At 38.5% G+C, this 14,446-nt stretch overlaps 1 protein-coding gene and 1 long non-coding RNA gene across 3 annotated transcripts in view; both read left to right on the plus strand.

Moving 5' to 3' along the window:
- The window catches only part of Erich1 (glutamate-rich 1), a gene marked incomplete at its 5' end in the record, with an annotated part of 52,793,804 nt that overhangs the window by 30,386,531 nt on the left and 22,392,827 nt on the right, over nucleotides 1-14,446 (plus strand).
- The window catches only part of LOC148000580 (uncharacterized), a 95,250-nt gene continuing 87,531 nt past the window's right edge, over nucleotides 6,728-14,446 (plus strand). For 2 of the 3 annotated variants that reach the window (XR_015639934.1, XR_015639932.1), the window contains exons 1-2: nucleotides 6,728-6,926; nucleotides 9,382-9,478. This is a non-coding gene — a long non-coding RNA (uncharacterized LOC148000580). The remainder of the gene's footprint in view (nucleotides 6,927-9,381; nucleotides 9,479-14,446) is intronic. The other variant, XR_015639933.1, reaches the window with a different exon arrangement.

The following is a 14,446-nucleotide window of genomic DNA, read 5'->3' on the forward strand; positions in this document are numbered from 1 at the left end:
AATCATTGATGTAAAAAGTTATCATTGAGCAGTGTTTATTGATTCTGTTACATTATTGTTATGGTATGGGTTTTTCCCCTTCATATTATTCGCTACTTAGGGGTTATTTATTCCTTGTGCTTTCCTATGCATCTTTAATCTTTTCAGGTTAAAGCTTTTCTTCTAGCATCGTCAGTCGAGCTGGATTTGTATACGAAGTGTTTAAATTTGTTTTTACCAAGGACTGTTTATATTTCTCCCTCCATTGTGACTGAAAGTCTGCCAGCATCTGTGGTTTCCTGGAGTTTATGGAACATTGGTGCAGACCCTGCTGGTGCTCGGTCCCCACTGTGAAGTGTGATATCTGCCTTTAGTTACTCGAGCTTTTCCCCTGGCAGCTTTTAACATTCATTCTTTGTTCTGTACATTCAGTGTTCACTTGTTTATTATATGTTTTAGAGAATTTCTTTTCTTGTCCAGTCTATTTGGTGTTTTATATGCTTCTTGAACTTTGGTAGAGATCTCCTTTTTTATATTAAAATACTTTTCTTCTATGATTTTGTTGAAAATATTTTCTGTACCTTTGACAAGTTTCTTTTTTCCTTCCTCCATTCCCATCATTCATAGATTTGGTCTTTACATGGTGACCTAGAATTTTTTTTTAATGTTTGGTGCCTGTATTTTTATCTATCTATCTATCTATCTATCTATCTATCTATCTATCTATCTATCATCTATTAACGTTTTCTTTGACTAAGTAGCTAATTTCTTCTATATTGACTTCAATATCTGAAGTTCTGTCTTCTTTCTAGTATTCTGTAGGTGAAGCTTGCCTCTGTAGTTTTTCCTTGACTTCCTAACCTTTTCATTTCCTGTTTCACTGCTGTTTGGGGTTTTGTAATGACTCTTTCTACTTCTATGTATTAACTGTTTTCTTCCTTTCATTCCAGTGTTTGTGTTTTCACAGACTTCACTAATGAGTTTATCATAATCTCCTTTTGGTCTTTGAACATATGCATAGAGGCTATTTTGAATTTCTGATCCTGTGCTTCATTTATGTTGACTTTCTCAGGGCCTATGGTGCGTAGTCGGGGTGGTATGGTTTGGTGGAGATGTACTTTCCTGGTTGTAATTTTTACTGTGGTGTCTGGGCATCTGGGCTTGAGATTATTACAATTCTGGATGTTTGTCTATGGCCTTGTCTTTGTTGGGTGGGTATTCCATGCCTTGCTTTCTTGTTTTTCTTCCTGGATCTTTGGAGTTTTATGGCTGTCGATTGCTTGTTAAGGATTGCTTCTGATTCTCTGACACATATGCCCGCTGCGGGTACTAGTTAGAATGTATTAGAGTTGACTGACTGGAATGGGCATGGACTAGAAGGGGTCAATGAGAGTATTCATAGGAATGAAGAAAGCTGGGTCAGCTGCTAGGACCAGTGGATTTCCCAGGGAGCTGACTAGAGAAAGAGGATAGAGCCCTGGGTCAAAAGGGGATTGGCAGCACAGGTCAGGAAGGAGCTTGAAGATTATCTATCTGATCCCCAGATACATACTCAGCTGTTCCGAGGTAGAGAGTGCCTGGCACAAAGGGATGGGCTGAGAGAGAGGACAGGGTCATTTGTAGGTCTGAGGCATCCAAAGGGAATACAGTCAGCCCTGTAGCACATTTCCATTATCCATTTATTGCTTGAGGGATCTTTCTGTTGTTTTTATTTCATAATTATGGGTAGTGAAGCAGCAATGAACATATCTGAGCCATTTTCTGTGGATTCAATTTCACTCCTTTGGGTATATGCAAAGGCATGGGAGAGCTAGATCATGTGGCAGATTTATTTTAGGTTGTGGGGGATTTTCTACACTGATTTCCATAGTGGTTGCATTAGTTTTTAGTCCCACTAACAGAGAAAGAGCATTCTCCTTTCTCCTCACTGGCTCTGGCATTTGCTGCCATTCATTTTGTTGATGTTGCTATTTTGGCTAAGGTAAGATAAAATCTCAAAGCTATTTTAATTTGCACTTCCCCAGTTGCTAGGAAAAATAATTTTTTGAGATATTTCTTAGCCATTTTGTAATATGTTTGAGAGCTCTGTTTAGATTCAGAACTTTATTTCTATTTGAGTCATTTGTTTTCATTTTTCCCCACTCTGTGGCCTTCCTGTGCACTGGATTAACTGTTTCCGTATCTGTGCAGAAGCTTTTTAGTTTTATGAGGTCCCATTTGTCAATTGTTGGTCTTAGTTCCTGAGCACAGAGTCACACACACCTATATTACATAGAGTATTGCCTATAACTTTTTTCTAGCAATTTCAGCATTTGAGACTTTACTTTCGAGGCCTTTGGTCCACTTGGGGTTAATATTTATGTAGGACAATGGACATGGGTCTCATGTTCTTCTTCATTTGGACATCTTGCTTCCTATCACCATTTGCTGGGGACATGTTGTTTTCTCGACTGTATGATTTCAACATCTTTGTCACATATCAGATGTTTGTAATTACATGCACTTCTGTTTTGTTCCATTGGACTTGTTAGTGTCTGTTTTTGTGCTGGTAACATACATTTTTAATTACTATAGCTCTGTAATATATCTTAAACTCTGGGGAGGTAATCAGTCTGACATGTTTTCTTTTTGCTCAGTATTGCTTTATATATCCATAGATTTTGTTGTTTCACATGAATTTAAGAATTTTTTTTTCTACTATTGTGAGCAATGTTGTGGGAATTTTGGCTGGGATCACATCACACCTATAAATTGCTTTTGGCAGAGTGGCCATTTTTACAATATTGAGCTTTCCAATACATCTGCTAATTAAGGTCAAAGTCTACGATTGAATAGCCTTCTGAGCTCAGTATAATATTAGGACTACCTTCATTGGCAGGGCTTTCCCTTCTCTGACCTTGTCTGAGGAGTTCAAACCTCCCCCACAGACCCCTACCTTCAAAATATCACATAGTCTTGGTTAATACTTCAGGTTAAACTTCCTTTCTCCCACTAAGAACAATTTCAACTAGACCCTGAGATTCCTAAAATGCTTCCCCCTGCTAATGAGGTTTTTTGGTACTGTAAGCCTTCAAATGACCTTTGAACACCTTAGGTATTCTGTTCTAGCTCTACAATTATATAACCCTTGAATCACCCAAGTAAAGTCTATCTGCCTCCCCAGAGTTGGTCCTATACATATTCAGTACTCACTGGGCTTCTAAAACCAAACCCTACACCCCATCTCCCAGGACACCCAGACCTACATAGTGCGATCTTATCTCAAAATAATAGTATATTTCCTTTTCATATTGGTCTTGTATACACATTAAATCACTCTGAATTATCGGGATAAATCTTCATTTCCTTGTCAAGACTATTTAAGTTTTGAGGATGTATTAGCATCATCATGTATAATTTTAGTGAAACTGATTTTTACCACCTGTTGCTATCAAACACTTGCGGCCATATTCTTCACATTTTCTTATACATTTTCTATCCATTTTTTGATGTCATTAGGTGGTATCATCTAAAATGATATAATTGATGTTTGTTATTGAATTTACCTATGTTCTAAAAATTTCAAATGTATCATTCCAAAAATATTATAAATCACAACATATAACAAAGTAATTTCTAGCACTTATTTTTAAAATGAAGTAATGAAGTGATCTGGTACTGATTAGAAACTATTCTCTAAGTTATATCATGTATCTTGTACTTTGTGGTGTTACATAGTTTTTATTTCTTTTTGATACTTTGTATTTTAGACAGTTTAGATCTAAGTGTTCTGTTTAAAAACATTTTTATAGAAATGTAATATGGTAACTATTTTATTTTTGCTTAGTTTGTCAACATTTGATAGAGGTGTTAAAATCTATTGCTGAATTTTATTTAATTTTTTTTGGTATTTTCTGCTTTTATTTGTAACAGTTGTTCTTTGATGTGCCAAGTAAAATACCATCATCTATGAAATATCTGATACAATGCTATTTGTATTTTACTGTTTTTATGTTTGGTGAAAATGTGCTTATCATTTAACTTTAAATCTATTTTTTACTTCTTTGCACCTTGAGAGCTCAATTTATTTTCTGCAACTTTCTAAATGGATACTTAATCTACAATATTCTGTACATATTTGAAATATACAATTTGATGTTTTAACATGTGTCACTCATAGTCTCTTTATGTCCTGTTTTTTGTGCCTTTTGTCTCTAGATGCTATCCCTTCTTACAAAATCACTCATTTACTGTTATGAAAAACAAATACATTTTCTAGAACTCTACTGTCTTAGAGTTTTAATGCTGTGATAAAACACTAAGACCAAAAGCAAAGAAAAGAGTTTATTTCACCTTGCAGTTTGTAAGTCCATCACTGAAGGATGCCAGGGCAAAAATTAAAACAGAGACCACAGAAGAGTGGTGCCTGTTGGCTTACTCATATGGCTTAATCAGACTGCTTTCTGATTGCACCCAAGACTACCAGCACAGAGTAGGACCACATCAACCATTGATCAGGAAAATGCCTGAAAGACTTGACCCCAGGCCAATCCTGTGGAGGTATTTTGTCACTTAGGATGTTCTTTTTTCAGATTATCTTAACTTGCGTCATGTTGACACAAAAACTAGCATATTCTCACAGATTTTTCTCTTTGGATTTTGTACAATTTTTTTTAAAGATTTATTTTATTATATATACATAGACTGTAGCTGTCTTCAGACACACCAGAAGAGGGCATGAAATCTCATTACACATGGTTGGGAGCTACCATGTAGTTGCTGGGATTTGAACTCAGGACCTCTGGAAAGAGCAGTCAGTGCTCCTAACTACTGAGCCATCTCTGCAGCCCTATTTTGTACAATTCTTTTGATAATTTTCCATATCTTATGTGTAGTAATTCTTTATCCGTTCATACTGTTCAATAGCATTCTGTTGGATAAATGAATAAATCAAAAATTGCTTATTTATCTGCTTTCTCATGGAGAGTTTGTGTTGCTCATAGTTTTTGCCTATTACAGATAAAGCTGGTAGCAACATATGTTTTCAGTTATCTTGGGAAAATACCTAGGGATATAATATCTGGAGTATATGGTAGATTTTGGTTAAACTTAAGCAATTGTGGAAATGTATTTGAAAGTGGTTAAACCATTTTATATGTGCCCAAGGTATAAATAAGAACACCAATTCCTTAATATTCTCACCAATACTTGTATAGTCAATATTGGGAATTTTAATCATTCTCTATTTAATTTAAATCCTTTTAATTTTCATTTTGAGTGTTTGGCCTGCATGTATCACAATGGCATACTAATAAGCCTAATTCCTGTAGAGGCAAAAGGGCATATGAATTCCATAGAACTGGAGTTACGAAGAGTTGTGAGCTGCTATGTGGGTGCTGGGCCTCAAACCCTTGCCATCTGGAAGAGCATCCAGTCCTCTTAAACACTAAGATATTTTCTTGCCTTCCCCTTTCATCTTGTTCTTGTCCTCCTTGCCCTTCTTGTTCTAGTTCTTGTGATGGTTCTGGTTTCTGCTTCTGCTTCTTCCTTCTTTTTCTCTTCCTCCTCCTCCTTCTCTCCTCCTCCTCCTCCTCCTGCTTCTTTTTCTCCTTCTTCTCCTCCTCCTGCTTCTCCTTCTCCTCCCCCTCCTCCCCTCCTCCTGGCTTACATTTAAAAATAACCTACATTGTATCAATTCACATCTTTTCTTCCTTCTTTCCTTCCACCTCCTCCCATCTCCCTCACCCTACCTTTCAAAACCCCTGACCTTTTCTTCTGTAATTATTGCTACACACACACACACATACACACACACACACACACACACAAACACACACACATACACACACACTGTAATAACCAGTTTTCAAAACTAGAAAGCTCAATTTATTAAGGAAAACTTACATCACCTCACAAGGACAAGAAGAATGGAAGGTAATTAGGTAATGAAAGCAAATCTATTCTATGTCATTGAGAATAGGGAAGAAGAAACTGGCTTAGAGAAACATTTTGTGTAAACATTACAGAACTCATTCTGGAATAGTAGCCTTTGTTACTCCAGTCTTGATGCAGTAGCTTATAAAAATGCTGCTATTCCCTCCACCTCCTTGAGTTTGAGGTTCTTTAAAATCGATTGTCATAGCTCAATATAGGTCTGAGTGTTGACTGCATCTTATGTAAACTTCTATTGTTCTACTTTGTCAACTTTTTTGGTACCCAATGTAACACCATTTCTAAAAAGTAGTTTATTTGTAAATTTTGTGATGTATTTCCTTTATTCAGTGCAGTATAATTTATTCCTAGGTTCTGTGATGATTTTCTTATAAAATACTGTTAACTATTTAAAATGGAACACAGAGTTAATGAGAATAAATGTTCTGACTCAGAGTTTCTTCATAATTGCTACCCATTTTGACACTATCCTCCTTACACCTTCAATTACTGAGCATATACTTAAGACCTGATTTCTGCACGGGCTTTTCTCCATCACACTGCTGACAGTATTACTACACATAGATGCACATAGTTACACCATTCGTTAAAAGATGTGATAAAAAGTGTTAAAAGATGGGCTGTAGGGCGCCATCCTGTGGCGAACAATGGTACTGCACATGCGCAGGCTTTGCACCTGGCATCAGTTGTCCGGTAATATGGTAATGAGGGAGCAGCACCATGCTAATGAGGTAATTCATGATCCACCAATCCCTGAAGGACAATTAGCATAGCCTCAGCCTGCTGTCTATATAAGGCGAGCACTCTTGCTGCTTGAGGTCCCCTGTCCCTGTTCAAGAGAGTTGTACAGTAAAGGCTTGTTCGCAGAAGAATCCTGTTGCCGTGTATCGTTCTTGCTGGCAAGACGTTGGGTGCGCGACAAATGGTGCCGAAACCCGGAACCAACATCGCCGGTGCCGAGGGGACCCTTCAGTGTGCTGAAGAGGATTCAGAACTTCAAGAAGGTAAATTAAAAGGTAAGCTTCGAGAGGCATGCCCCTTTTTGGTAGAGAGCATGTCAGAAACGGACCAGAGTGAGAAATTAGGCTTCGAGAGGCATGCCCCTTTTTGGATTTAAGATAGCATGTCAGAAATGGAGAGGAGTGAGAAATTAGGAGCGCGCAAAAAGAAAAAGGTTACTAAAACAAAAGTGAAAGAGATACAAAAGGCGGAAGAAATGCCGCCGGAGGAAAAAATAGGTGTGCCCCAGAGGACGAAGTACAAGTCATCCGGAGAGGATACTTTGTATCCATTAAAAGAATTAGAAGCCTTAGAACTGACTGGTAGTGACTCTGAGCAAGAGTTGTCAGAGTCGGAGGAGGAGGAATTAGAGGAAGAGGCAGCCAGATATGAGGAAGAAAGATATGGGCCTAGGTGGAGAGCCACTGTGAAGAAACTGAAAGTTATGGATCCTTTGTGGGCAAGGCTGGTAATTTTATTTTTTTTCTTTGTGTGGGAAGCCGTTACAGCCGTTAGAACAGGTCAGAGGGTCCTTGCAGAGCAACAAGAAAGTATGTCGGAGGGAGAAAAGGTCTCAAAAGAAACAAAGAAAAGGAGATGAAAGGAACAGAGAGAAGGCAGAGATAAAAAATGGGGTCAGTGTAGCTTTTGTTGTGGCTCAAGTTGAGGCTATTGCTAAGTATGTGATCAGGCTCTGGAAACCTCACAGAGTCATAGTGATCAGATTTGATAGAGGTAGACCGCCTGAAAAATTTATTCAGGAGAATCAAACAAAAAGATATCTCGATTCTAAACTTTTGTCTTGAGAATTGTACAGAGTGTGCCTACTTGGATTCCTGGTCTCAAGTACTTTCAGCTGGGACCAGTGAGGACACATCAGCTACACCATTAGTTTCATTTTTCCTACCCCCTACCCCCAAGGACATCTCAACGCCCATGAACAACTTGATGGAATTAATGTAATTGGGTTGTGAGTGGAAATATTCAGGACTGTGTTTCCGTACCATTTGTGAATGTCAGTCATGCTGCTCAGTTATCCTGTAATATATCTCAGTATCTTACAGGAATTTGGTCTCAACACGTTAATGGACTAGTCTAGGAATTGAGACAATCCATCGTCCATATCAACTCCACTCGAGTGGATGGTCACTGTGGAAGAGGTGGGAAAGGGGAAATCCTACCTTTCTGCTGGCTTCTATTGGAATCTGGGTCCCTTCGGTGGGACACCATCTAGTTTTTCCTCTATGTCTATTGTCTGTCCTTGGTGCACCAAGCTGTCCATGTATGTCAGTTTATGTCTGTGGTTTTTGTTTCTTGTTGCTTAAATGTTTTATGTTTCATGTTCAAAAGAGAAAATGGTAAAAACTTTATCTACTGGTCGTTCACATCTTGATTTCGTTTTAACTCATCTCAAAAAAAAAAAAGGAACAAATGAATAAAAAGCAGTTTCAATCGGCCCTTGGAGACCTGCACCTGTAGTAGGAGCCTAGGTCAGCTGGAGAAGCTGCCCGGTGATCTGCATGAGCTGATTATTAGATTTAGCAGGTGCTTCTCTTAAAATCAGAGCTAGAAAAGTCATAATGGTGTTTGGTCTAAATATTAAAGATATGTGTAACCACTTCAATTTTGTTTCTGACTGGTTCTAAATATTCTCTACATGCCTTGGTTATGGACTATTGGCTTTTATGTTATTGGATATGGTTTAAAAATGTAACATTGGTAACAGAAAGTTGAAAATGTAACATTGGTAACAAGTTGACATAAAACTGTTAATTTGGACGGAGTTATTCTAGACAACATGTGGCATGAGCCAATCTAGGGAAACAGGTCTAAATTGGGACAATATTTTTATGGAACTCTTATCCTAGAAACCAGGCTTCTAAAAGATTTTAAGGCAATGTCTCTTTGTTGAGGTATTGGAGACCACACCATCATGCATGCATATGTAAGAATTGACAGTCGAACCTTGTATAGACTCAGTGTCTTGGAGACTGGATTTTGGAGACTAGACTGTTTGTTGAAGGTTGAGTTTTGCTTTCCAAAGTTGTTTGCCCTGAAGTTATCTGTATTTTGATGTTAAATTGTTTCCTCGCCTTTTTACATCCAATAAGTCCTTTGATTTGCCCTTTTTGCCATTAGATGAGAAAGTGGCTGGCTTAGGGGAATATAGGATTTTTTCCCTGTTGGGTAGCTTGTGCTTTACCCTAGAACGTAATATTTCCCAAAATAATGATCCATGCATGAAGTTGTATAATCAGACTGCAGCGTGGTTTAATTTGCCACGGGATTCATCTGGGCCCTGTAAAAGCTGAATGCCACCTGGATTTCTGGCTGGTGGCCGGCCAGACAGGAGGGGCCTACGCCGCCTCGACGGCCAAAGAAATTGGACTGGTGAATTTGACAATTTGATGGAGCAGCTGTGTGTGGCCATTGTAACCATGAATTCCACAAGAGTTGATGCTTCTTTTGCAGAGGGACTATCTTCATGGATCACCAATACTGTTCAGGAGAGCTGTACAGTAAAGGCTTGTTCGCAGAAGAATCCTGTTGCCGCACGTCGTTCTTGCTGGTGAGACATTGGGCGCGAGACAATGGGCCACTCCTGGTACTTTTCCATGGTGAATGCAGCTATAAGTGAAATGGGATATTCCCACTCTTGTCTTACTGCTAAATTCAACTTTATCCAGATAGAGTACAGTGAAGAAAGGTTCCTTTGGATTTGATATTTGAATACAAGTAATGTAAAATCACAAGACTCTCAAACTCATCTACAGCCATTGTTCTTTAGTAACCTTATCAATCTAACATGTTAACTTCTGAAGATAGCTCAGCTCCTTATAGATCTTTCAATAAAGAACAGGGATATTTGGAAATTTATAGAAATATACTTTTTAAAATTAATTAATTAATTTTTACATTCAAGATTTTATTCCCCTCCTGGTCCACCCTCCAACTCTCCCATATCTCCTCTCAACCCCCTCTCCATCTCCACTAGGATGTCCCCACCATACCTACCCCACCAGACCTCTAAACTCTCTTGAGCCTCCAATCTTGAACCCTCTCTTGAGGGATAGATGCCTCTTCTCTGACTGAACCCAGACCCGAGTCCTCTGCTGTATATGTATTGGGGACCTCATATCAGCTGGTGTATGCTGCCTGGTTGGTGATCCAGTGTCTGAGAGATCTCAGGGGTCTAAGTTAATTGAGTCTACTGGTCCTCCTACAGGTCACCCTCCTCCTCAGCGTCTTCCAGCTTTTCCTGAATTCAACCACATGGGTCAGCACTTCTGTTGATTGGATGGGTACAAATATCTGCATCTGATTCTTTCAGGTGCTTGTTGTGTCTTTTGGAGGGCAGTCATGATAGGTCCCTTTTGGTCAGCACTCCATAGTCTCAGTAATAGTGTCAGGCCTTGCTGCCCCCCACCTCCCTCCCTTGAGCAGGACCACTTTTGGGCCTGTCCCTGGATCTTCTTTCACTCAGGCTCTTCTCCATTTCCATCCCTGTAGTTCTTTCTTACAGGAAGAAATATGGGTCAGAGTTTTGACTGTGGGATAGCAACCCCATCCCTCTCTTGATTTCCTGTCTTTCTGCTGGAGGTGGGCTCTACAAGTTCCCTCTCCCCACTGTAGAGCATTTCATCTAGGGTTTCCCCCTTTGAGTCCTGAGGGTCTCTCACCTCCTAGGTTTCTGGTGCCTTCTGGAGGGTCCTCCCAACCTCCTACCTCCCAAGGTCACCTGTTTCCATTCTTTCTGCTGGCCCTCAGGGCTTCATTCCTTTTTCCTCACCCAATACCAGATCATGTTCCCCTCTCCCCCACCACTCCCATTCCCTTTCCCTCTCCTGTCCCTCCCTCCTCCTTGTGGTTGCTTCCTTCTCCCTCCCAAGTAGAACTGAGGCATCCTCACTTGGGCCCTTCAGCTTGTTGACCTTTTTTGTTCTGTGGACTGTATCTTGGGGTAGTGTGTACTTTTTTTTTTAATATCCACTTATTAGTGAGTATATACCATGTATGCCCTTTTGGGTCTGAATTACCTCACTCAGGATGATATTCTCTAGTTCCATCCATTTGCCTGCAAATCTCAGGATATCATCGTTCTTAATGGCTGGATAGTATTCCATTGTGTAAATGAAACACATTTTCTGTATCCATTCTTCTGTCATGGGACATCTGGGCTGTTTCCAGCTTCTGGATATCACAAATAAGACAACTATGAACAGAGTGGAACATGTACCCCTGTGGCATGATGGGGCATCTTTGAGTATATTCCCAAGAGTGGTGTTGCTGGGTCTTTAGGTAGATCTAGGAAATATATACTTAATTTGGTATAAAATCTGGGTGCATAATGACTCCAAATGGAGGCCCTAGGCTTCTAGCATTCCAGTCACATTTATGTATATTGGAATTAAAAGGGATGTGACATTATTTCTTAGTTCTTTTACTGGTCTTGGCAGGAATGATGGTGATAAATCTTGGGAGTGGCTTTAAAGAGGGTGTGTGTTAATATTTATAAGCAAATAAGTAGCTTGCTTCCTTGAGTTGGATTTGAATTTAAGCACTCTGGGCTTCCATGTGATGATTATTCAATACCCAATATTATTAGAACCCAAAGATTTGTAGCTTGTCCTCTTGTTTTTACTTGTAAAGTCCAAGGAGACTAGGGAAATAGATACCAATGTTGGTTAACAGTTTCCCAGCTAAGTCAATGAAGAACACTTTTTATAATGGAAGGAGTCAATTGGGGCCTTCTGTAAATCAAAGTGGCGTACACCGAGGCAGATGCAATTCCTAATTAATAGTGAGAGTGGGTGGTAGCAGGCTTTCTCTCTGTCACTGAGGATTTAGAACTCCTGATGTTGATGTGAAGGCATAATGCTTTGGGGATGGGCCAGGGGAGGGAAATAAAATATTTCCAGGGCTTTTTGTATTTGTGCTGCCACTGAGTGATATTACCAGACTGCTGGAGTTGTATGCCTTGAAGAAATCAGTATTCATTTTTTTTTACTATTTCAAATTTGATTAATCTGTATTGACATTATGCAACATCCTCCAAGAGACCTGCAAACTATACTTTGAAAGTCTTAAGAAGTTTCATGAATTCATATATTGTTTGTGTTTATGTAAGTATCTGAACTACTGAAGTTAGAATAATTTTGAAAGGTGGCTGAGTAGCATCACAACCCATTATCTTTTAAACATATTTCTTTATGAATGTTATACTTTTATCACCATTGTAATGTAGTGAGGACCAAGAGCAACTTTAATTTGCAGAAATTCCAAGTGTGGCCATCATGTAGAAAGGAAGTTGTTTACATATCTTGTATTTCTTCCAAGTGAGGTACTAGGTCCTTACATTTTACCTTCTAGCATAGTGCAAGCATGAATAATATTTTTAAGTTTAGATTTAAGCATCACATGAAGACATATATATGATTTTACTTAGTATGTTTTATACAGTGATATTGCATAATAAAAGTAGAGCTCCATGAGTACTTATCACCAAGGTTAAGGATATGTAGAATATAGAAAAATTTCACCATTTCTTCACCTATGAGAAGAGCTTGGTAACAACTTGTACCACCCAAAACTGGTAAATGCAATTATCTTGAGTTTTTTAGTGAGCTGGCTCATTCTTATTGAAGTATTGCTCTGAATATTAGAAGGTGGAAACTTAAAGCATCACTTGATTTGTTCTTTATTTATTCTAGTCTTGATTTGAAAATGCAGCCAGAAAAAAGGTCCTTTAAAAATCTTATACAAATCTAAGGGGAACTGGCTAGAAAATCATTCTTTGAACCTTAAAAATGCAGGCAAACAAAGTCATGTATGTTTTTTTTTCTTTTTTGGATTTTCACAATCTGCCTGTTTTAGGTAGTATCCATTACTTTAATTTATTTCAAAGAAAAGATCTTCATAATCAAAAGTATATACTATTTTTAATGACTGCACAGAGTAATATACAAAACTTTATGTTTGTGTTTTTCTATGCCATTCTCCCTTTATCACTTTATAATGAAAGTTTTAATGTCATGAATATGGAGAGAATCTTTCTGGAAAGTACTATGTAACATTATTTTGATATCTATTTCTGTCTAAGCACTCTATGACAATTTATTCCTAGTTGACTTTACTCTTTATCCAGTCCAGGATTCCAGCCTATTGGTTCATGTCCCCTGGATGGTGTCATTCATATTTAGGAAGAGTTATTCTTGCTCTGTTAAACTTTTCTGAAATCTACATCATTAGGCACATCCAGAGGTGTGTTTCCAGTCAAGTTGACAATGAATGTTAGCCATAACGACTTATCAACTAGACACTCAAACATACAACTGTTCATCATAACATCCCATTCCCATTCCTAAAGACTCATTGTATGCTGCTTGCCGCCATGCTTCCTGTCATGATGATAAAGGACTCAACCTCTGAAAATATAAGCCAGCCCCAATTAAACATCCTTCCTAAGAGTTGCCTTGATCATGGTATCTTTTCACAGCAATGGAAACCCTAATTAAGATACTAGTCAAGTTAACAATGCCTATTATCAATCATAACCACTTAGCTCCAAAACATTTTATTTTCTTCAAGCAAAACCTTCAAACAATTAAGCATTTACTTCACATCTTTTCCTTTCTCTAGACCCTCTGTAAGTGGTGCTCTAATTATGAAGTAGTAGTTAGTTTTGTCAACTTGACACAGTCACTTAAGATGAGAGTCTTGGATTATCTGCATCTGATTGGCCTAAAGGCACACTGGTGGGCTATTTTCTATTGTGTTAATTGGACTGGGTAAACTTTACTATTCTGGGTAGCACCATTCTCTGGTTTGGAGCCCTGGACTGTAAATGAATCAAAAGATATTCAAGTACCTAGCATGCATGCATTTATTTCACTCCGCTCTTGTCTGTGGATGTGTTGTGGATGTGTTGTGACCAGCTCTGTCAAACTGTTGCACTGATGGACTGGAACCTGGGATTATGAGGTAAAACAAACTCTCTCTCTCCCTTAAAGTTGTCTTCTCATGATATTTCATCAACTTACAGAAATGAAACTAGAATTGGAGATTTGAAACATGTGCCTTCCTCTGTGACTTCTTTCACTCAGCAGTGTTTTCAAGGTTCATCCATGCTATAAATTATACAGTAATTCAACCCCGATATCATGGCTTAGTAGTCTTATACTTGTCCCATCAATGGACAGGTATTTAGGGTGTTCTATGTAGTTGGCATTTGTGAATGTTGCACTTTTGTGTGTGCGTGTGTGTGTATGTGTGTGTGTGTGTGTGTGTGTGTGTGTATTTTTGCCGAAATGATTTTTAATTCTTTTAACAAAAACAAGGAATAGATTTGGTTGCTATGTAATTGGTAAGTATATGTGCATATTGTTGAGGACCCAGTGAATTACTTCTAAAGTAGATCCACTTGGCATTCCCAATAACAGTATGTGAAGGAGCTGATCCCCTACATCCTCCTAAACAGTTAATTAACTTATGTAAAGTGCAAAGTGGCATCTATTATAATTTAGATTAAAAGTACCTT

Source organism: Rattus norvegicus, chromosome 16 (assembly GCF_021556685.1).
Source record: "Rattus norvegicus strain SHRSP/BbbUtx chromosome 16, alternate assembly SHRSP_T2T, whole genome shotgun sequence".
Lineage (NCBI taxonomy): Eukaryota > Metazoa > Chordata > Mammalia > Rodentia > Muridae > Rattus > Rattus norvegicus.